Source organism: Pelodiscus sinensis, chromosome 3, assembly GCF_049634645.1.
Source record: "Pelodiscus sinensis isolate JC-2024 chromosome 3, ASM4963464v1, whole genome shotgun sequence".
Lineage (NCBI taxonomy): Eukaryota > Metazoa > Chordata > Testudines > Trionychidae > Pelodiscus > Pelodiscus sinensis.
Genome location: NC_134713.1, coordinates 162778683 through 162800723, shown reverse-complemented (window position 1 = coordinate 162800723; position 22041 = coordinate 162778683). Strand labels below are relative to the sequence as shown.

At 44.0% G+C, this 22041-nt stretch overlaps 1 long non-coding RNA gene across 1 annotated transcript; it reads right to left on the bottom strand.

The window, feature by feature from the left end:
* Window positions 1–768: 768 nt before the first annotated feature.
* On the bottom strand, window positions 769–21044 carry LOC112546186 (uncharacterized). The gene is made up of 4 exons (XR_003089829.2): window positions 20976–21044; window positions 16623–17183; window positions 9244–9319; window positions 769–1388 (listed from the first exon to the last, which is right to left on the bottom strand). It is a non-coding gene; the product is annotated as an uncharacterized LOC112546186 (long non-coding RNA).
* Window positions 21045–22041: the final 997 nt, after the last annotated feature.

The window sequence follows — 22041 nt, the reverse complement described above, 5'->3', positions numbered from 1 at the left end:
ACCAACCATTGCTGAAGGGCAATCCATGACAGCTGAGGCATCCGCCCTACTCCGGAGGAGCTGCAAGCGCGCGAGGGTGCGCAAAGACCTCCTGAGGTAGCATGTGGGCATCTTGTGCGACATGCAGCAGACCCTGACGCTAAAGGTCCGGGAGGACACTGAGTGGTGGAGCCTCATGTGGGACCAGCTTGTGTGGCAGGGCGACAACATTTGAGCCATCATGAGGGAAATAATGGCACACTTGGCTGCTCTCCCTGCTCCTGGCTCCCACCCTCCTGCCTCCCCTGCTATGCCCATTCCCCCTCCCGTTGCCCCAAGTGATGCCTCTGCCCCCTGCTATCCCTGACCCTACTCCAGCCCACCTTTCTGGCCACCCTCCAGTTGTCCTAAGTTTGCCAAAGTCCCCAGACCCAAGGTGGCACTTCCAGATGCCCCACACACCACTCCCAGCCCTGACCCCTCCCTCCTCCATTCTCTCTCCAGGTGCTTGTCTCCCCCCCCCCCCCCCCAGTTTATTTTATTCAAAGAAAAATACAAAGTTCGTTTTGTTCAAGTCAGAACAGGTGTGTTTGAGACTGAAGGGAAGGGAGGGGTTGTGGTGGGAAAGGGATAGTGGAGCAAGGCACAGGACCCTAGTGGAGAGGCCTGGAGAGTTACTGGGGTCCTTGAGATAAACTGTCCCTCACGGCCTCCTGGATGGACACCCCTACCTGAATTGCCTGGCGGATGGCAGCGGTCCTTCCTTCCCGGCCAGCCTCTGTCCCCCACCCCTAACCTTAGCCCTCCCCCTTCCCCTTCACAATATTGTGGAGGTCACAACATACTGAGACCACCTCAGGGATGTTGTTCTCCCCGATACTGAAGTGGGTCTGGAGGCACCTGAACCACGCTTTGAGGTGCCTGAAGGTGCACTCCACCTGGATTCAGGCCCGGCTGAGGTGTGTATTTAATTGGTCCCTGCTGGGGTCCAGGTGGCCAGTGTATGGTTTCATAAGCCAAAGCATGAGGGGGTAGACTGCGTTCCCACAATGCACAGTGACATGTACATGTCCCCAATGCAAAATTCATGCTGGGAGAAGAATGTGCCAGCCTCCCGCTTCCTGTAGCCACTTGAGTTTCTGAAAATGTGGGTGTCATGTACCCTGCCCGACCACCCCATGAAAATGTCTGTGAAGTGTCCACGGTGGTTGACCAGAGCCTGTAGCACCATGGAGAAGTAGCCCTTGTGGTTTATGTATTGAGCTGCTCAATGAGTTGGTACACAGATTGAGCACCAACTCATTGAGCAGTCTGGGGAACCCCAGGGCGGCAAATCCTGTGACAATCAGATCCAGATCTCCCAGGTGGATGACCCTGCACAGCAGGATGGAGTTGATGGCCCTCACAACCTATAGAAGGAGACAAACAAACACACAAAACAGAATGCGAGGGAGTGCCTGAGATCTTGGGAGGTGCCCACCCCCCTCAAATACCTCAGAAGCCACCCCCTGTGAGGTCGCTCCCCAGCAGGGCTGTGTGAGGGTGGGCACAACCCCCCAGGGACAGGGTTTCCTCCCACCCTCAGCAACCCCACCAAAATCCAGAAAGGCAAATGATCAGTAATGGAAGTCATCCCATGGTACACTTTTATGCAAAACATTGACAAAACCCTGAAGAATGTATTTTTGAGTACTATGGTACGCTGGCAAGTTGATTGACCGAATGGCCTAACTGGTCTGTCTTTTTCACTGTCAGCTTACATGATTGTGAACACATTTTTGGACCCTCTAATGGTTCTCATTTTCTCCATACTGATTCATAACAATATAATGACAACCTTATGTAGCCATTGATTATCATGTTTTAGGTGTTGTTTGCCTTCGATAGGATATTAGCTAGAATTAGTTAATCTTGGCTCACAGTAAGCAACCACAAGAAGGACAGACCTTTCAGGAGCAAAAGTAAATAATTCTGGAGGAGCATTGGGTAAAACATCTGAGTTGTAATAAGAACTGAGAGGACCTGCATAATTTCCTTGACTTTTCACAGACTTGCTTTATCTCAAATGCTACAGCAGGATAGCATATAAAATAGCATTTAATGCAGGAAGTATGGGCTATGGGTCAGTAGTACTATATCTCCAGATCAACTCTCATTGGATGATTAGCCAGAAGTATTGGAAGTATTCCACCGGCATCTGCTGGCTTCAGCCTTTTCCAGATTCACAAAGGGTTCACAAAGGGTATTTCTACACTTCAGCTGGAAGCCTAAGTGAACAGTCTCATGTTAGCAGGGTGCAAGCAAGTGGGCTAAAGGCAGCCATATGAATGTTGTGGCTTAGGCTTTCAAATTTAGGAGGTTGGGTGGGCTTGAGAGCCCATGCGCCAGCCTGAATTGTGATGATCATACATACTTAGTGCACTAGCTTGAATCCACTAATGCAAATATGTTTGCAGATTGCGCCCTGAAGAGAAAACTTAGAAAATATGCAAAATAATGCCCATAGATACTCCAGGCAGACAAAGGTACTTGGATTCTCGGCTTAATTAATGCTTTGCCAAAACAATAACCAGCATATTGTCTGCACAATGCCTCAGCTCTTTGCTTTTAGCATTTGTCATACTGGTTTGGGGATCTCACTCAGAAATACTTTTACACACACTGTATACTTGGTTAGTTTTTTGTCCTTACAGTATTTTTTTACTCTAGACTGGGCATTGCAGCTACTTCCTTTGATGGGGGAGGGCTAGAAAGGATGTTAACACAATCGGTAGCATTCCATGCTTGAACACAAGAAGGGGGCACTTTAGATCTTTTATAGGAGCAATCAAGACTCACTCAAGAGACTGAATCCCTGTTTCTCAGATTTCTATGGAGTGCTACTTACTTGGGACATGTCTACACAGCAGTGTTATTTTGAACTTAGTGCGAGTCTACACAGAAAGCCCGTTGTTTCAAAATTTTGAAATAATGGGCTCCTTACTCCAACGTCTGTAAACCTCATTGTACAAAGAGTAAAAGAAGTTAAGGGAAGAGTGCTCTATTTCAAAATAACTGCTATATAGACAGCACCAAAAGTCGAAATAAGCTATTTCAGCCTGAGCTAAGTAATTGATGCTCAAGTTGACTAGCTTAGTTCAAGTTTAGTCCTGCTGTGTAGACTTACCCCTGGGCAGCAGAGATGTCCTGTGTTTTGGGGCCAGCTCTGCATCCATTGAAGATATTGGGAGATGAGCCATTGATTGACCCTTTAAAAGATAATTTTTCACTCCCAGTCCTGATTACCGGGTATTGTTACTCTGCATATATGAACAACATGCACAACCCACGCCAGAGGTAGCTGAATTTCACTGCTGGATGAATTCGTTAGCATAAAAAATATTGTCCCAATATAGGATCATTCTTAGTTCAGACCTAATTTTTGCTCCGTCCACTACAGAGCTGTCTTCTCACAGCTTAACAATATAGATCATTTACATCCAAAGCATATTATCAGGGACCTGAAGTTATAACTCATGTGCTTTATGACCGTAAAGTTAATCCTTACACTCAGGTTATCTTTCCCACATCTTTATTTTACATGTGTCTCTCCCTGATTGATATCCCAGGCGAGACCTCATATTTGGACCTTAGGCCAGGTGAGAGGTGTGAGCCACATGTCTGCCTGAGATGAGAACACCATGAGCCATGCTAGCCCTCATCCTCAATAAGAGGTTTGACAAGAAATGAGCTCTAGCTACACAAGCTCAATCTTTGTTTTACTGAAGTAACCCAGTTGAAAAGGAAAATAGGCTGATTTGGAGATGAAACAGTTACTTTACTCCTTGGCTTCGAGTGTAGGTTTTATTCATTGGCACGTTGTGTCACTTGCTAGCTAACAAAGCAAATCTTGGCCCACAGCACCTGCCATGGCATGTGGTAGGTACATATGCTGCTTCTCTGCCAGAAAACATCCGGCATCCATTCTTGTGTTGCTCTATAGTATTTTTAGCCAACGGAGAAATATAGAACTTTGAGAAGCTGAGAGAGTTTTTAATTCTCTTCTAAATTGTCCATATGTTCATCCGGGGCTCTGGGATTGCATTTGAGTGTTGGGATTTGTAATTCCCCCTCCTAATTGTGTCTCCTAATGATTCTGTCTTGTAGTATAGGGTCCTGGCACATACTTTGCAGTATTCTTATGAATCAGAATCCATATGCTTAAAAAGGTTGGGGAAATTTAGCAAAAATTAACAGTACAATCCCATTGCATCAAAGCTCATGTATTAGTTCAAGCCAAGTTGCATTTTTGTCACCCATGATAACTGAAATCCTTTTAGATGCCTAATGATGATTTTTTTTATTACTTACCAAGTTGCTAGATGTGTGGCATGCTTCACAAGATAAATAATGATGAAAGTCCCTGCCCTGACAGTCATGCTGAAACTTTCAAAAGTGACTTGTGTTTTAATGCTTCTCAAGAACTGAGGAGCCCAACAGGGGCCTGAGTTTCAGAAAATACTAAGTGTCTGCTCTCAAAAAATTAAGATCTCAAACTGAGGCATGCAAGTCACTAGTTACTTCTGAAAATCTTGGCCATAGTACGACCCCAGTCTTGGAGCTCGATTTGTGCAGGCATGTGGGCCTGCCTCGGTGGATCAAATGCAGGACCTTGGTGAAAACAACAATGGATGCGAGAAACAACAAACATGAAGGTCCTTCCCTGCCATAATTTGGGCTTTTCAAGCACCATTGCATCACAATGTTGGTTTGTGACATGGGGGGCCTTTGCTTTCCCAGAGCCAGTCGGAGCTTGCTGATGGAATAGTCGATCTTGCTAAGATACACTTAGAGGATGGTAAAACTATGTTTGTGCAGCGTTAAGAGGGCCTCTTCAATTTGTAAAACTATTTCTGCTGTCATCCTCCCTGCTGTTCTGCATGCTCTGAGTACATAATGACTGACCAATAAAATACCCTCTCGTTGGCAGAATTTCTACAAATGAGCAACGGAGGCCTGCAGGAACTACATTTCATCTTGTTGGTCCAAGAGGAGCCATAGAATTTATAACTAGCTTCATTTACACCTGCTCAGTGACCAATACACAGACTAATTTTTGTGCCTCCTCTGGCTATCATTCTCAACCAACTACCTGCAGCCTTGTGCATGTAAGCTGCTATGATGGGAAAGGAATAATGTATTGCTAATATGAGAGAGCCCAATGAATCATTACATTCCTTGGAAGCCACCGACACTGCCTGGGAAATTGAAGTGGCCCCTGTGATTATTTTCCTTCTTGAAAAGTGCCTGGTCTAGTCAGAGATGCAGCACAATGAAGAGTGCTTGCGCAGTCTTTTACTTCTTCTCAAGTGGTGCTGTTTCCTAACAAAGCTCACTGTTGCCAGTGGAAAGGAATGTACTGATGAGGCTGGCAGCATTAGTGCCCCATGTGGTCCTCGGAACTCAGCAGAGCTCCCGTTGATTTGATCTAGTTGACATGAAGCGCAGAGAGTAAAAATGAGATGGAAAAAGTCCTATACAGAAATGAAATAACCATCAGACGGAATTAAAAATGCACAACGCTGCTTGCTTGCTCACTCACACATGAACGTTTCTCTTTCTCCATCCCGTATCCTTCCCCACACCTCAAATCTTTGCATGCAAGGTTAGCTGCAGATGCTGGGAGCCCAGGGATGTTGGTTTCATCAATATCTTCCTGGTGAAAAAATCCATTTGGCTGTTGCAAGGGGCTCTGGAACCTTGCCTCCTACTGGCATCACTAGGAGTCAAGGGTGAGCAGCCACTTCTTAGGACCATGCTCTGAGCTTGTCAACCCTTTGCTGTAGGAACTGCCTCACTATTCGTGTAGATTGCCTAGCACAAAATGGGCCCTTCTCAGTTCTCTAGACATGGCCATAATAAACGTGGTGAATAATAACATAGATGTCAAGTTTTTAAGGGTGGTATAATGGGTTTGGATAAAAGAAATGACCCAAATTCCAAGCCTATTTTGATGTTGGAAGACCTGTCAGTAAGTTAGGCTGTAAGCTTGGGGCGGGTTGTAGTTGTTGTTTTGCTTAAAATTCTGTGCACTTTGATTTGATGTTCCCTGATTTGTAGCTGGAATGGAAAGAGGCAATACTAATATTCAGCAGTATTATAATATTCGGCTGTTATTCTTCTCATATTTTGGACTCAATAAAATCCGGGTCATGCTGGACAGATGCAAGCAAGCTTGCTCTGGAGAGAGATGAAATTGGACTTGGCACATAGTTCAGGGAGAAATTCAAATCAGCCCAATCTAAAGAACAACTCCCATTCTTAGAAGGCATCCACAGAGTGTAAATGGATGGAGATGGTTTCCCAACTGCAGGAGCAAGAGGGGGAGATGATTAAAAGAGCCCTGAGGTCTAGAAGTCTGTCTCTGAAATTCAAGGAGGAAGAGGGCACCAGATGCATGTAGAAAGAACCAGCCAAGACGAACTCAGTCTCCAGAACTCAACCACAAAGTACATGGAGATGGAGGCAACTGGGTTTGGTTCTCCTACTTCCCTGAATAAGACTAAATCTGATCTTCTCCACAATCATTTTATTCAACGTCCCATCTTACACTATACAGATGTATAATGTATGCCTCTAAGCTAATTGAAAGGCTAGATTTTTTTTTTAATTTTAGGATTAGCCCATGCCTGTGAGTTGTGCATAAGCTGCATGAAACCAGGGGCATCCATGGGTAGCCCTGTATCTGATACGCTCTGGATATGACTGCATTGCAACTGGAAGTGAGTCAAGGGTGTTTGAGAGCCTGAGATGCAGCCCCCAGCCACAGCATCCACATGCTTGTTTTGAGCCCAGCTAGAGTGAGTCTCTCGTCCTAGGCTTAAGCATGCTTCCAGCAGCATCTTAGTCATATCCCCAGGCACCCAATACCCATCCCTTCTTTCTCTTTGCCCTGGAGAAGGTAGTAGATTGCTTCTGGCCCAGACCAGCAATAAATTGCCCCCAGCTCACCTTCCCTGGCTAGCAAGTGGGCAGTAAGCTGGAGTCAAGGCTTCACCCATTTCTTGCCCACTTTGTGCCATGCTTAGCCTCTCATGACAGAACACAAGGTCTGGGTTGCCTATAAGGAGGTAGAGGTATGTAATCCCTCACATGGGCATGTAGTCTGCATCGGAATCTAGCCATGCCTCCTGGGAAGTTTACCCATTTCTATCTGTCTTTCTGTCTTAACATTGGCATGGCTAACACAATGGGCTCATTCAGCACCATCACTGAACCAGTGATAGGTGTACTTCTAAAATTTCATCGATTCAGTTTAGATAAGCATCCTAAAGATTGCACCTTTCTCTGATCCTTTTGGGGGTGGCAGAAAAACCTAATGAAAACCATCTTCCTTATGAGATTTCTGGGGCTTCCTGCTTCAGGCCAAGCTGGAAATAACAGCGAGATTAACTTTTTTTCTCATGATGCTCAAGTGTTTTTTATACTGTCTTCAGATAGACTTTAGAAGTGCAAAGGTGCCCAGAAATGAAAAATAATGGGGAAGGAAATAAACCAAATGTTTCCATTAGGGCTGTCAATTGACCTGTGTTTTATAGCCTGCAATTAACACAGGACAGGATTAACGCCTTAATCCTTTTAACGCATTAATCACAGGCATTAATACTGCGCTGCCCCTTTGAAGTGCTCTCCGGCACTTCGACGGGGCAGTGTAAGCAGAGCCAGGGATCAGCTGGAGTGCTCAGATGATCCCTGGAGTGGCACTTCAAAGGAGCTTTGCAACCTGGAGCCGGGGATCAGATGGAGTCCCTAGCTGATCCCAGGCTCCTAATGCGCTGCCCCTTTAAAGCACCAAAACGGCACTTCAGAGGGGCAGTGCAAGCAGAGCCGAGAATCAGCTGGAATACCCAGCTGATCCCTGGCTCCCTGTTGCAAAGCGCCTTTGAAGTGCCGCTCCAGCTGATTCCCGGCTCTGCATGTGGGAAGCTGTGATGTGGAGCTGGGGATCGGCTGGAGTCCCTAGGGATCAGCTGGAGTGCAAAGTGCCTTTGAAGGCTGCAGCACTTCAAAGGGGCAGTGCTGCATGTAGGTGGGGTCAGCTGGGGACTCCGTGGTGATTAATCATGATTAATTTTTTTAATTGCTTGACAGCCCTAATTTCCATGCTTGAAAAAAGGGTCACAGGTTTGGTTTAAGTTGCAGTTCCCCTGGGTCCTCATTGGCTGCGCTGAATGACAACTGACCATTTGATTCCTTTAGCTATGTCTAGACTACATCCCTCTTTCGAAAGAGGGATGTAAATTAGACATAATAAAATTGCAAATGAAGCGGGGATTTGAATTTCCCATGCTTCATTTGCGTAATCGCGTCTTTCGAAAAACGCTATTTTGAAAGTGCAACCGTGGTCTAGACATGGTTCTTTAGAAAAGAAAAGCCTTTTTCGAAAGATCCTGTAAACCTCATTTTTTGAGGAGTACAGGAGCTTTTGAAAAAGGCTTTTCTTTCCAAAAGAACTGCGTCTAGACTGCGGTTTCACGTTTGAAATAGCGTTTTTCAAAAAAAATGCCGTGATGTGATTATGCAAATGAAGAGCGGGAAATTCAAATCCTGGCTCCATTTGCAATTTCAATATGTCTAATTTACATCCCTCTTTCGAAAGAAGGATATAGTTTAGATGTACTCTTTTTCTCTCTCATTAGTTGCCATGAATCATTATATGATCTTCATCTGCAGAGAAAGGGGAATGGAAATGCAGCGTGGAAAGCCCAAAGCAAACAGCTTCATTATTGCTAGCTACTAAGGTGTTTGTTGGGAGTCACACTCACCCCAAAGGAATGGGAAGTGGATGTTCAAAGCTGGCTCCTGCTGATTCATCCTATGTGGCTCAAAGATAGCCACGGACTAACATACTTCCTTTTGTTGACTGATAAGGCTGCAGCAAGTATGACCTGATAGAAACCCATTGCCAATCTAATTGCAGGTCAGGGAAGTGATTGTTCACAGTGGCAATATTGTGGGATATATTTCTTCTCTGTAAGTGGACATTTTCTTCTGCATTTTCCTCCCTCTGGCTCATTACGCAGGAATAATAACAAATTCTAATTATCACATTACATTCATTTGTCTTTTTTTCTTTGCCTGGTCACACCGATTTCTGTTGCTCTTGCTTCTCTTTTGATTACACCATCAATTTTGATTGCTATGCTAATACTATCATACATTTAAATACTTTGCATCCTGAAGCATCCCAAACTGCTTGGCGTATAAAAGAATCACTTCACCTACCACTGAAAATGCAGCCATCCCTGGGGTGAAATGTAGCAGCTGTTTAGCAATGCCTTGCAACTTCATACCACGGGCACTGGCAGTGAAGGATAGAAAATACCATTACAGGGGCTACGTTTGAATCTAAAATTTCCACCACTGATTTTTGTGGTCTATAAAATTCCCACTGATCATATGCAACTGCTTTCACATTCTTTCATACTATATTTTCCTAATGTTTTATATTTTTTATTATTGTCCTCTGCTCTTAATACTACTGGATTCAAACTACTGTGATCCTTAAGTGCAAGTTGCTCTAATGGCTTCATTTCATGTTATTACGTCCAATGTAACATTTGACCTTGTTGGATTTTTCAACTTATTATATGTCTGATTTAAGATCCTTTAAACCATATCCAATCCCTGTAAGTTTGTACGTCATTGGAGAATCAAGTGCCAGTCAGATCTTATGGTGATAGCTGCAGTACCAGCACCTAAAGAGAGCAGAATCAGGCCCTAAATCATCAAAATCAGTGATGTTTTCCACGTTAGTCTGGGGTTTGGGTTTAAAGATGAATTAGGCTTTGAGTTCAAGTGCCACAGCTGTGAAATGTCATGAACCCTTCTCTTGGAATTTTGCTCCAAGATGATGTAGTGATGTGAGCGCAGCTTTATAGGAAGATTTTTGGTCATTGAGTGGTGAAATGTGGTTGGAATGGCCTTGTAACACCCCTCCCACCCCATGCTTTATGAAAAATATGCATAACTCAGAGGCTTTGGACAAAATTCCTCATGTAACCTGTCAATTTTAATATTATAATCTGCTGGATCGGTATATCCTATTTTGGTGTATTCATCATTCTTGTATGTGATGTTAGAAATATGAAGTGTGAGTCTGTTTATAGTTTTTGCTTATGAGAGCCATTGCCAATGTCCTGGAAGCCTGATGATTGGGTGATGAATGTAATGACTTGTAAATAGCCTTGTTTGTCCTGTATGTCCAAAGGTGATTGGACTAGTAAGCCATGTGACCATACCACCTGGTAAATTTGCACAGAAAGGGAGATGAAAAACAAAAGATTCCCACTCTGGGGGAGAGGCTATTTAAGCAATGGGGAAACTACCAGCCCTTTCCCTTTGACTGTCCTGGGGAAACAGCCTGGCACACTCAAAAGGGATACAAAGAAAGCTGGAGACCCAAGTCAGAGTAAAAGAGCTTTTCTCTGACTTAAGGATTACCGGTATGCCTGAAAAAAGAATGGCTCTTTAGGGTAAGAATCTGCATGCAATAGGTTTCTTTTAGTGAATTAGAACTAGCTGTGCATTTCCTTTTCATTTTAATTTGGTAACTTACTTTGATCTGTCTGTATGTTTTCACTTGCAACCATTTAAATCATTCTGTTTATACTCAATAAACAAAAGTGTTTATTATCCTGCCCTGTATAAATAATTGTTACCTCAGGGGCAACAACCATCGTGCATATATTTTTCATTGATAAAGGGGGTGAATATCCTCCAAATTTCCTTGTGTAAAAGTGTTACACAATGAAAGCCAGGTTTATTTACGGTTTTGATTCTATTGGGGGTTGGCTTCCTGGGTGCTGTGCTTTAGGACAATATCCGCCTAGACCTGAAGGGGTTCAGCATCATCATTGTTTTGCAGGAAAGGCAGTTACTCTAACTCTGTGCCTTGTCTGGGAGAGAGCAAAGGATCTGGCCTGGCAGGACAAGGTGGTGGGGAACTCAGGCTACGTCTAGATTACATCCCTCCGTCGGCAGAGGGATGTAAATGAAGCACTTCGAAAGTGCAAATGAAACAGGGATTTAAATATTTAAATTGTTTTACAGGAACTTTCGAAAAAGCGCCCCATTTTCAAAAGAACCGCATCTAGACTGTGGTTTTACTTTCGAAATGGTGCTTGTTCAAAAGAGCGCCATTACGGGATTATGCAAATGAAGCACGGGACATTTAAATCCCTGCTTCATTTGCACTTTCGAAGTGCTTCATTTACATCCCTCTGCCGACAGAGGGATGTAATCTAGACATAGGCTCTGAAAGCAAGATGGGCATCAATGGCATGATTAGGATACTCTTAAGGGGGCCTCTATTACCATACCTCATCACAGGCCTTTCCTGTGGGATTGCAGCTGCATTTGAATCAAGTGAAAAATGGGCTTTTTCTGCCCATTGAAGCTGACTTGGAGTATGAATTTGGGAGTTGGAAACTGAAACTATCAATCAATCTGAAATTCTAAGGGAAGCATAATTAGAGTCCTGGTTTTGGCCCATTGCCATTTTCAGTCTTGTATTTCTCTCTGGATAGTGGCTTAGTTAAACTCTTGTCAGGTTCACTACATCCCCCGTTCCCACATTCCTGTGCCACAAATAAAATATACAAATTAGGATTTATGATGCAATAGGGTGCAAAATTGCTCCTAACCTTTTCTCTCAGGAAATAAATGAGACTGGAGCTAACAAAAATTGTATTTGTCATTTGATTAAAACCTTTCCCAGTGCATGTAATTCAAATGACTTTATGAATTACTGTCTTCAGGGCTGGGGTTTGGAAGAAAGATTCCCTGAAGTAAGAGAGAGGATGAATGGTAAATCTACTTTTCCCTGCTAAATTTTAGGTTACCATCTCCGTGCCCATGGCTTTTACAGATTTAAGCAACTGTACATAAGGAAATGGGCTGTTATCTACAAATAGCCAATAGGCCATTTCTCCAGGTGCTGCCATCTGCCAACCTCCCCTTTGTGCTTTTCCAGAGTGAATTTAATGCTAATGGCAAATTATGCTAAACAGACAACTGTAGAGATCAAGGTCCTCTGTTTACCTAAAGAACAGGTCCAGAATGCACAGTGACAGAGCCAGGTTCCCAAATGCCACCCTGGAAACATGCCTAAACTCCAAGATGGTGCTACCACCTTGATTCATCTGAGAGGAGCTTTGTCACCTTGGCCCATCCTACTCTGAGTGTTTTCTCTCAAATGGCCGACAAAGTGAGGAGAAAGATGATCATGATCTCTCTTTCTCTCTCTCCCTCTTTTGTGTGTGTGTGTGTGTGTGTGATGGAGACTCCTGAGTGACGGGCAACTGGAATTAACGATCTCCCTTGTTACTACTTTCAAAAGAAGCCATACATCCAAAAGGCCACAAAGCCTGGTTTAGCCAATTACTGTGATGTGGCCTTTGGAGTCTGAGTTGAGATGCAGTGCCATGAAGATGCTTATATAAATGAATGGATAATGTCAATATCCAGTGACATTCAATGTTTTGAAAGGCATTTCTATGACACTCATGATCTCTGAACCTTTCATATGTGTTAATCCTTACAACGTTGACAACATACAGTCAACCTGTGAAACCCCTTGTCAGAGGACACTGTGAAGTCCAAGACTATAACAGGGTTCAAGAAAGAACTAGATAAGGGTATGTCCACGAGGAGTAACGGTAGTTCGAACTAGGAAGCCTAGTTCGAACTACCTAGTTCGTGCCCCGTGTAGCCGCGCTGCACGGGGTTCGAACGAGCGGGATTTTAAAAATGGCGGCACCCCGCTTATGCAAATGGAGCCCGGGAAATTCAAATCCCGGGCTTCATTTGCAAGTGCGGTATGCCTACATTACCCCGCTAGTTCGAACTAGCGGGGTAGTGTAGACATACCCATAGTTCCTGGAAGAGAGGTTCATCAATAACTATTGGCCAGGATGGTGGTGTGTCAGAAGCTTTGAATGGGTGACAGGGAATGAATTACTTGATGATCATCTGTTCTGTTCATTTATTCTGGGCACCTGGCCTTGGCCACCATCAGAAGATAGGCTACTGGTCTAGATGGACCTTTGATCCGACCAGTATGTCTGTTCTTATGTTATAACTCTCCTGGGATTCTGGCCAATATGCGGTCCTGGAAAGACAGTATGGTCCAATAGGCAGTGCACTGGACTCAGAATCAAGAGACTGGAGTTCTACCTCCCAGCTCTGATGCTGACCTCTGGTGTGACTTTTTTTGAGGTGGGCTTGGTAACTTTACCTCTGCTTCCTCTCCCGTCCTTTGTCTGCCTTGTTTATTTGGGTCATAAGCTCTGCAGAGCAAGCACTCTCTCTATCAGAGTGGGGCTTAAATACATTACTGGGATACAATTAATAATCCCCATTTTCCAGATAGGCAACTGAGAAAAAAAGAAGCTATAGGCCTTGCCCAAGGCATGCTGGAAGTTTTGGGTAGAGTCAGCAATAGGACCCAGACTTCCTATTGTCCACAAATATCCTTTATCTTAATCTTGAATCTTTTACTGCTGCTAAACACTATAAAAAAGTGATCATCTATACAGCCTTAAACCGGTGAGAAAATATGGAAGCTTAGTGCTACAATCCACAAGTAGTCATTTCTCTTGGTATCAATTTGTATACACTGCAATCCTGTCTGTGCTAATGCAGAGTCTTTATTTTGCAGAGCAGGTTCATTTTAAAGATGTTAAATTGAGGTTATCTGGCTAATCGTGTAGTTGATACAGTTTGTATTGACTACACGATTAGTTGATAAGGACCACTCTGCAGAGACAGAGTGGGAGTAGTTCCAGGATCTGGCTTGAGTTGGGACTGAGCAGTCCTGGTTTGTGCTGGCTCTGGGAGGCACCTACACTGTGGCTCTGTATTTTAAATGTAGTAAAAGCCGCCGGGGTCTTAGGACATTTAAAATGCAGAGGCACAGCATCCCAGAATGGTGCGATTCAGGACTGCTCAGTCCCGGCTCGCCCTGAGTCCAACCGCCCCTATCTGTGGTGGTCATCCCAGGCCATGGTGAACATGGGCTGCTTGGCAGCAGCAGCAGCCCCTGTTCACAAGGGAGCCCAGCTCCCCTCTAGGGTCCCTGCAGACAAGGGCTGCTGCTGAAGCAGCCTCTGCCCGTGGCGAGCCTCAGCCTGCCATAGGCAGAGGCTGCTTTGCAGCAGCATCCTCTATCCCCCCCACACACACGTTCTCTGATAGAGGCAGTGGAGGTGGGGTGGAGGAGGGAGCAGGCAGCACCACAGAGATGGTGTTAGAGGGAACTGGCTTTTAAGCTGGCTCCCCCAGCTGCTTCTCATAGACGCAGCAAGAGGGGAGTGAGTAGTCGATACTTCAGTCGACTACCTGATAAGCTTATGCTTATTCATTTCTCTTTCTCTTTCCTAGTTCATTTCTCTTTTTTATGTTCTCAAACTATGTATAATGCAATTTGCATAACAGATTTTTTTTTTGTTTCCTCTTCTTCAGAAATTCTTTTGCTGCTCATGAAATGCTCTTTTGCCACCACACCTACGATTGCCTTTCATGTACTGATGTGTTTATAACTTAAGCACCCATATGGTGGCTACAGAGAACCCTAGCTGGTTTCTAGCCAGCACTGTATGATACTGGCTAAAGCTTATTGTACTTAACAAGCCCTGCTCTTGATGTGAAATCTAAACCATGGGGTGAATCTTGCTGAGATCCCACCAGTCTCTTCCTTTTTATCCAGCGTTTCACTGCCTGTTTGCTGCTGATTTAACAGCTAGCAGGAATGAGGTTATTCCTTTCTACTTCCCAGGTTTGATGCTGGTTTAAGTCTTTAAATTAGGAAAGGGCTGAACCACTGAAAAATGCACTAGCATTGTTTTATAAAAAGAAAACACACAGCTCTAACGGCGAAATAGTGGGAGTGTGGTTAGAACACACTTTTGGGGAACCAAAGCTCTAGGTTCCAATCTTGTTGCTGCCACAGACTTGCTGCAAAATCTGGGAGACGGTCTTTTAAACATCTGTGAAGGAGACATAAAAAAACAATTCCTTCATAGGGTTGTTGTGAGGCTTAATTAGTGTTTATAAAGTACCTTGTGCTCCTGGAATAAAAAGGGCTAACTAAGTAAGCAGTGGATTTTATTTTTTATAATTTATTTTTAGTTTATTTCTAAATCCTCTCCCTTGGTTGAGGGAGGCTCATTAGTTGCCAGGCAAATCATTAAAAATAGCAATAAAAAGCTTTTTTAAAAAAATCCACAGCACATAAATGTGGTCAGATTATACAACAGCTGTGAAGAATAACATGAAATCTAGGACAGCTTTGATATCCCCCTGCCCCAAAACCAATGGACTGTGACATGAGACAAAATCATGTCTCCTGATATATAGTTAGTTCTTTTAAAAATGTCTTTGATTAGGTGAGAGCTTGATTAGGAAAAAACCTGTAGGGTTCTGCATGACATTTAGATAATCAAAATTATATCATAAGAACAGTCATTGAATACAGTAGGCTTTGCACCAAGCCCGAAAAAAAATCTGAAGTCAGTATTTCCCAAAGTGTGGGTGCACCTCCTCAAGTAGAATCAAGTAGAAGCCATTACTCCTCACAGGTTTTCTCTAAAATCTTAGCTTGATTTTGCTTTTAACTCTCTAGCCATCCTAGCAGCACAGAAAACCTTGGAAATGTAAAGTGGGTGTAATTGATACAGCCATGTCTGCCTGAGTTTGCGGAGAAGATTAAATTTACCCCATCTGAATTCTCTACTCTCTGTTTCTAAACATTCAGTAATTCCCTAGTCAAGCAATGCATTTTTAACCCTCCTCTAACTTTTTATTATCTGGTCTGCATTATAGAATCACAAGCATTAGATCAGATGCTCAGATAGCAAGGCGATGGAGTCCTTGGAAATACTATGGAGAGGTTAGTAGATACCTATGTGGCCATTTAGCTCACATAAAGATTTGTTCTCATCAAGTCCACCTCCATGACAATGCAGGACAATGTTCTTAAGGATTTTTTCTAATTTTTGCAAATCTGTCAAGGCTGATTATCACTCTGGCACTTAAAGGGCAGAAGGTGAGGAACCCTGCCACTAATGGCTTTTGCTTAAAAAAATCTTACCAAGGTCCTAGAATCCCTGGCTATGGGTGGAATGCTGCCACCACCCAAATGCAAAAAAGCCCTTTGAGAACTCAGGAAGATGCACCTGAGAATTTTACCCAAGCTCTTGAATCATCCCTCAGGAGAGAGCATAAAGACAAACTGTAATTCCTAATAACTGACCTTTCAATCTAAGGCATGTACGTGCACATAGAACCTCCTGCTTTCTAAGACACAGGAATTAGATTATAGTATTTTAAAAAGTAATTATATTAACAAAACAAAGATGACCTACTTAGAAAAGCATGTTTTCTTGGTAGGTGTTACAGAGCACCTAAAACAACAACCCCCCCACCCCCACCCCCACCCAAAAAACACCACAGATTAAAAGCATCGAGAATTGCTTCTCTGGGACTCAGTTTAAAAGTTACAGGGTTTGGGGGAGCAGGCACAGACTCAGCACAGAGGAATTTAGAAATGAGAAAAAAAGAAAATAACCTGATTGCATCTAACTAAATATTCCTTGTTCAATTACCTCTCTGTTGTTCCAAGGTATAGTTCTTCTTAAGCATGAATATTGCTAGAAATGCTATGTCTCGTTCCTGGCTTAATCCACCTCTCCTCTGAACTCACATAAAGACTGCTGCAGGCAGATCACTGCTTCAATTCAGAGTTCTCACTCTCTTCCCATTGACTGTCCTGGCTCTCTGCTGACATTTCTTGGAGATTCTCAGGAACCTACTGTCTCTGGGCTTAATCCTTACAGGCAATTTAGTTAACAGAATAGTGGGGATGTTCGGTAAAGGGTAGTAGTCCTCCCATTTATCACACAGTTGAACTTCAAATCAGAGGTATAGCCACGCTCGGGCATGGGTGGGTTACGGTCAACATACCTGAAATTCAGCCCTACTCAAACCTAAGCAAGGGTGTAGTGCTGCCTCCAGGGTCCAGAGCATCACTGAACACCTGAATTCCAGAATAGAGTTATGTGCCTGCCCGTCAGAAAGCTCTCCTCTGGCAGCTCTGCTCTTCCATTTTCTAAGCTGCCCCTTGCATGTGCCCAGTGAAGCAGGTGAAGCCCTTTCCCTACAGCCCCCTAGAGGAAGAAGGAAGAAAGCTGAGCTAGCACCGTTTGTCATTGCTCATCCACCTGAAAGTCGGAGCCCACCCAAATTTCCACTCTCTACTATGCCACTGCTTTAATGTCCCAGGCAATAGATGTTTCTTGGTTTCCCTTGAGACTGACGCAACCCCCCTTTGAAACACTGTTCAACGCTATTCTATAGCTACGAAATCTGTATGGCTTCCAACTCATCCCATCTGATTCTGACTTACACCTTCAATTACACCTATGCACAGTGAGTGGAAAATGCTGCCAAACTGGAATGGAGAATGAGGCCCTTGGTGCCTTTGTCTGTAATGGGCTGTGCGTAACTGTTTGGATATATGCAAAACCTGGCTCCAATGCTAGGAATAAGAATAATTCTATGATAAGCACTAGCTTAAGCTGCAGGACTCCTCACTTCAAGTCACAGTTCAGTCACTGTCACCTCAACTGACCTGAAGCAAGTGACTTGGCTGTAAAATGGGCCTAATATTTCTGTTACATTGTGGTGTTGTGAGAATAAAATCCACTAATGATTGTGAGGGCTCAAAGATATCATTGGGACAGTCTCTAAAATGAGACTATGCCAATGATAGTCTCAATTTGGAAGCTATTTCCAAGCATATCTGCAAAAAACTGCTTTGCGTTAGAATAATTTTGGGGCTATATATTATTTCAAATTGAGATCCTGTTATGTCTCCTAAGCTCTCAAAGGTATTTGCATAAAAAATGCTTTTTGAAGGGACTTTCCCCATGTTTCTCAAACATTGTCAGTATGAAATTGCTTTTGATTATTCCTCATCAAAAGGCTCCCCTTTATCTGAAGACGTTGTTCCAATTCCTTATTTTCTCCCTTTCTCTCTAACTCTGCATACATTTAAAGCCCAATTTCAGCTCCAAACATCATGCTAAATGTTATCTGTTACTTTAGATTCCTATTTAACTGTTCTTGTCTTAATTTCATCTCTTGCAATTGTAACTCATTATTCAGGTTATTTCTCACAAGATTGATCTGAGTATTAGGGGATCATTTACTTTTCTGTTATAACAACCACTTCAACTTATAAATTCTGACTGTAAGGAGAAAATGTGCTTATCAGTTTTGTCATCATTTGTGTGAGACAGGATTGGGCTTGTGTTGCAGATACTTTCATAGCTGGTATGAGCTCTGATCCTTTATTTTCTGTGGATAATCCCTTGCTGCTGCCTCTGCTGAATATTAAAAAGTAGATGAAGTCAATGGACCTTTACTTCAGTTTTCTATGGCATTTGACTGTATGTCTGAACTGAGCTCTTCCCATTACAAGCCAACATTAAGACTACACTCTTACTTTAGGGAATCAAATACTTCACGGTGCTGCAAAGTGCGGTTTATATAGCTATTGTTTGGAAATGTTATGACTTTGTTTTCTGTTTCTTGTATCTTTATATTTGAGTCTGCTGGAGGCAGCTGCCATTTTCTGCTCAGTTCAACTGCAGTATGTTCCTAAGGTGAGATGCACTGTGCTCTTGGTTGTGGAGAAATTATTGTCTTATTTTCCAATGGTCTAAATCATTAAGTTGGAGTTACATCATTGTCTTTCTATATGGAATATGTAACCACTATGGCTGTGTCTACATTGGCACCCCTTTCTGGAAAAGGGATGCGAATGTAGACTTCGGAATTGCAAATTCCGCGGGGGATTTAAATATCCCCCGCGGCATTTGCATTTACATGGCTGCCACTTTTTTCTGACTTGGGGATAAGCCGGAGAAAAGCGCCAGTCTAGACATGATTCTCCGGAAAATAAGCCCTTTTCCGGAGGATTTCTTATTCCTACTTGAAAGTAACTCATTGAAAGTAGGAATAAGAAATCCTCTGGAAAAGGGCTTATTTTCCGGAGAATCACGTCTAGAATGGCGCTTTTCTCCGGCTTATCCCCAAACCGGAAAAAAGCGGCAGCCATGTAAATGCAAATGCCGCGGGGGATATTTAAATCCCCCGCGGAATTTGCAATTCCGAAGTCTACATTAGCTTCCCTTTTCTGGAAAGGGGTGCCAATGTAGACACAGCCTATGTGTAATGGAGTCTCACACCTTGGTCATAGAGTTGAATCCAGTTTAGGTCTAGAACAGGCTTGGGAAAAACATAGCCTGTGGACCAAATCTGGCCCCAGGGATGCTGTGGAGAGCCCCAGGCAGGCTCCCTGCTTGCATTGCCCCACGCACATACTTCTCAGAAACGTGGCTGCGGGGCAGTTTCACTTGAAAAACTGAGCCCGGACGGGAGGGAAGAAAGCTTTAGGAGATGCTCCTACCCCCAGCATAATCCCATTGGCTGGCTTCTGGTTAGAAACAGGCCAATGAGAGCTGCCTGTTTCAATAACAGGCAGTCATGAAGCAAAAGAGGCTTGTAGTTATTCACAGAGCACATGGCTGCAGCCTGTGCAGAGCCTGGGCAGTCAGAGAGCCTGATTCAGAAACAGGCTGTTGGCTGGTAAGTCCCCTGGGCAAAGCCTGCCTCTGGCACCCCAGCCCCTTCTGCAAACCTCTGCTCCCCCTACTTCACATACCCAAATCATCTGAACCCATACCCCCTCCTAGATCTGGCACCCCAATCCCCTGCCCCAGATCACAGTCCCCTCCTTCCCTACCTCACAACCCAAACCCCTGCACCTCCTCCTGTACCCCAATTCCCTGCCCTATGTCACAATCCAACCCCCTTCATCCTAGTCCAGTGCCCCAGGTCACAACAGCCTCCTTCATCCAAACTCCCTTCCCTTACCCCAAGCTCCCTTCTGCACCCAACCTCCATCCCAGACCCCACACCTCCTCCATTAATATCATGAAAGAGTGCAGTCCTTGACCACTTTCCAAATTCTTGGAGTGCCCTCCCCATCAAAAATTATTGCCTACCCCTGGTCTAGGAACTGTTATCAGTCTGGCTGCTGACTTAGTGTGAAATGGGATCTTAATCCACATCCCAGTTGGCTGATGTCCTATTGCAAAATCTCCCATCAGAGTGGGAGCCTAGCAGCCTGCTCCTCCAGGGCATGGAAAGTGACATTCCTTCTTACTCAGAGAGGTCTTGCCCTGTCACAGCTGAGGCCTGGCAGGATGGGAAATGTCTCCGTTCTATGGATAAAACAAGGACTTCAGTATCCAGGGCTTCTGATGCCTTACCATCTTTTTCTCTGCCCATAATTGACAGTGTCAACTATATGTAATGGGTGATGTGAGAATAAATAGATATGGCCCACTGGGAGGGGGGACAAAAGTGTTTTAAGCCTACGTGTCCCAGAGCATCACTCAGGGCACTCACAGTCCCCCTAAATCAAGACAGCCTAGCTCGGGCTGCCTCTGGCTCCAAAAACAAGAGGTGCTGCTCAGAATGGGCATACAAAAATGCACTATAGCTCCAGACCCTACCCAAACCTAGTCTCTCCCCCCATACTCTTCCACTACTTGATCTGAGGAAGTGGGTCTGTCCCACGAAAGCTCATCATCTAATAAACCATCTTGTTAGTCTTTAAAGTGCTACATAGTCCTGTATTTTGCTTCAGCTACACCAGACTAACACGGCTACATTTCTATTACTATCCCCCATACTTTGTTTGTTTGCCAGGACAACTGCCCAGGGCAGCCAACAGCTATTGTATGCGGTGCCTGCTCCAGGATATTTGGCTCCTTTATTCTGTCACAGCCACAAACAGAGACTGGCATGAGAGCAGGGTAGAGAAGGTCGCCCATAATAGGACCAAACCCTGTAGTATTTAGTCAGGCAAAACTGCTGCTGGCTTATACCTTGACAGACTAGGCAGTGAAGCTTCCATCTTTGTCTCTTGTTGTTTTCATGATAGGTTTGTTGTCACTGGCAACAGAGTCTTAGCAGTTTTATGAGGTGCTTAGAATGGTGCCAGCAACTGAACTCCATAGAAACATGTATCCTTTTTGTTTAATTATGTAGTGTTATAATTGACACGCTCTCACCATTCGGGCCCTAGCAAACCCTTGAGGAAAGGCTACCTTTGGCTAGTGCACTACAATTGGTGGCTGTGTCTACACTGGCATGAATTTCCGGAAATGCTTAAAACGGAATACTATTCCGTTTTCAGTTTTTCTGGAAAAGGAGCGTCTACATTGGCAGGCTGCTTTTTTGGAAAAGCCCTTTTTCCGGAAAAGCGTTTGTGGCCAATGTAGATGCGCTTTTCCGGAAAGAGCCCCGATCGCCATTTTCGCAATCGGGGCTTTTTTCCGGAAAAGACTACTGGGCTGTCTACACTGGCCCTTTTCCGGAACAGTGTTCCGGAATAAGGACTTATGCCCGAGCGGGAGCAGAATAGTTTTTCTGGAATAGCGGCTGATTTTGTACAGTAAAGCATCGTTGCTTTTCCGGAAATTCAAGGGCCAGTGTAGACAGCTCACAGCTTATTCCGGAAAAGCGGCTGATTTTCCGGAATAAGTGGCCCAGTGTAGACACAGCCATAGTGTAGTATCATGCTCATGCAGCACATTGCCATGTCATGATGCTGCATATGACTCTCTTGTCTATGGGCTCAGAGTTATTGCATAGTTGTGCAAATGTCACGCGACAAAATAAGGATATTGAAATGAGACTGGGACAATGTATAATGTTTTGATGGACAAAATGAGGCTGCAATGTCCACCATCAATCTCAAGGCCAACAAATAGTCTTTTGTAGCTTTCATTTGCGTGTAACATTGTGCATAAACTAGGACAATACAGTCTAGATGAAGCTACTATAAGGTGGATGCATAACTGGATAATCATTCCCAGAGTAATTATCAATGGTTCATGGGGCCATGCTGGAAGAGAATAATGAGTGGAGTTCTGCAAGAATTAGTTTCTG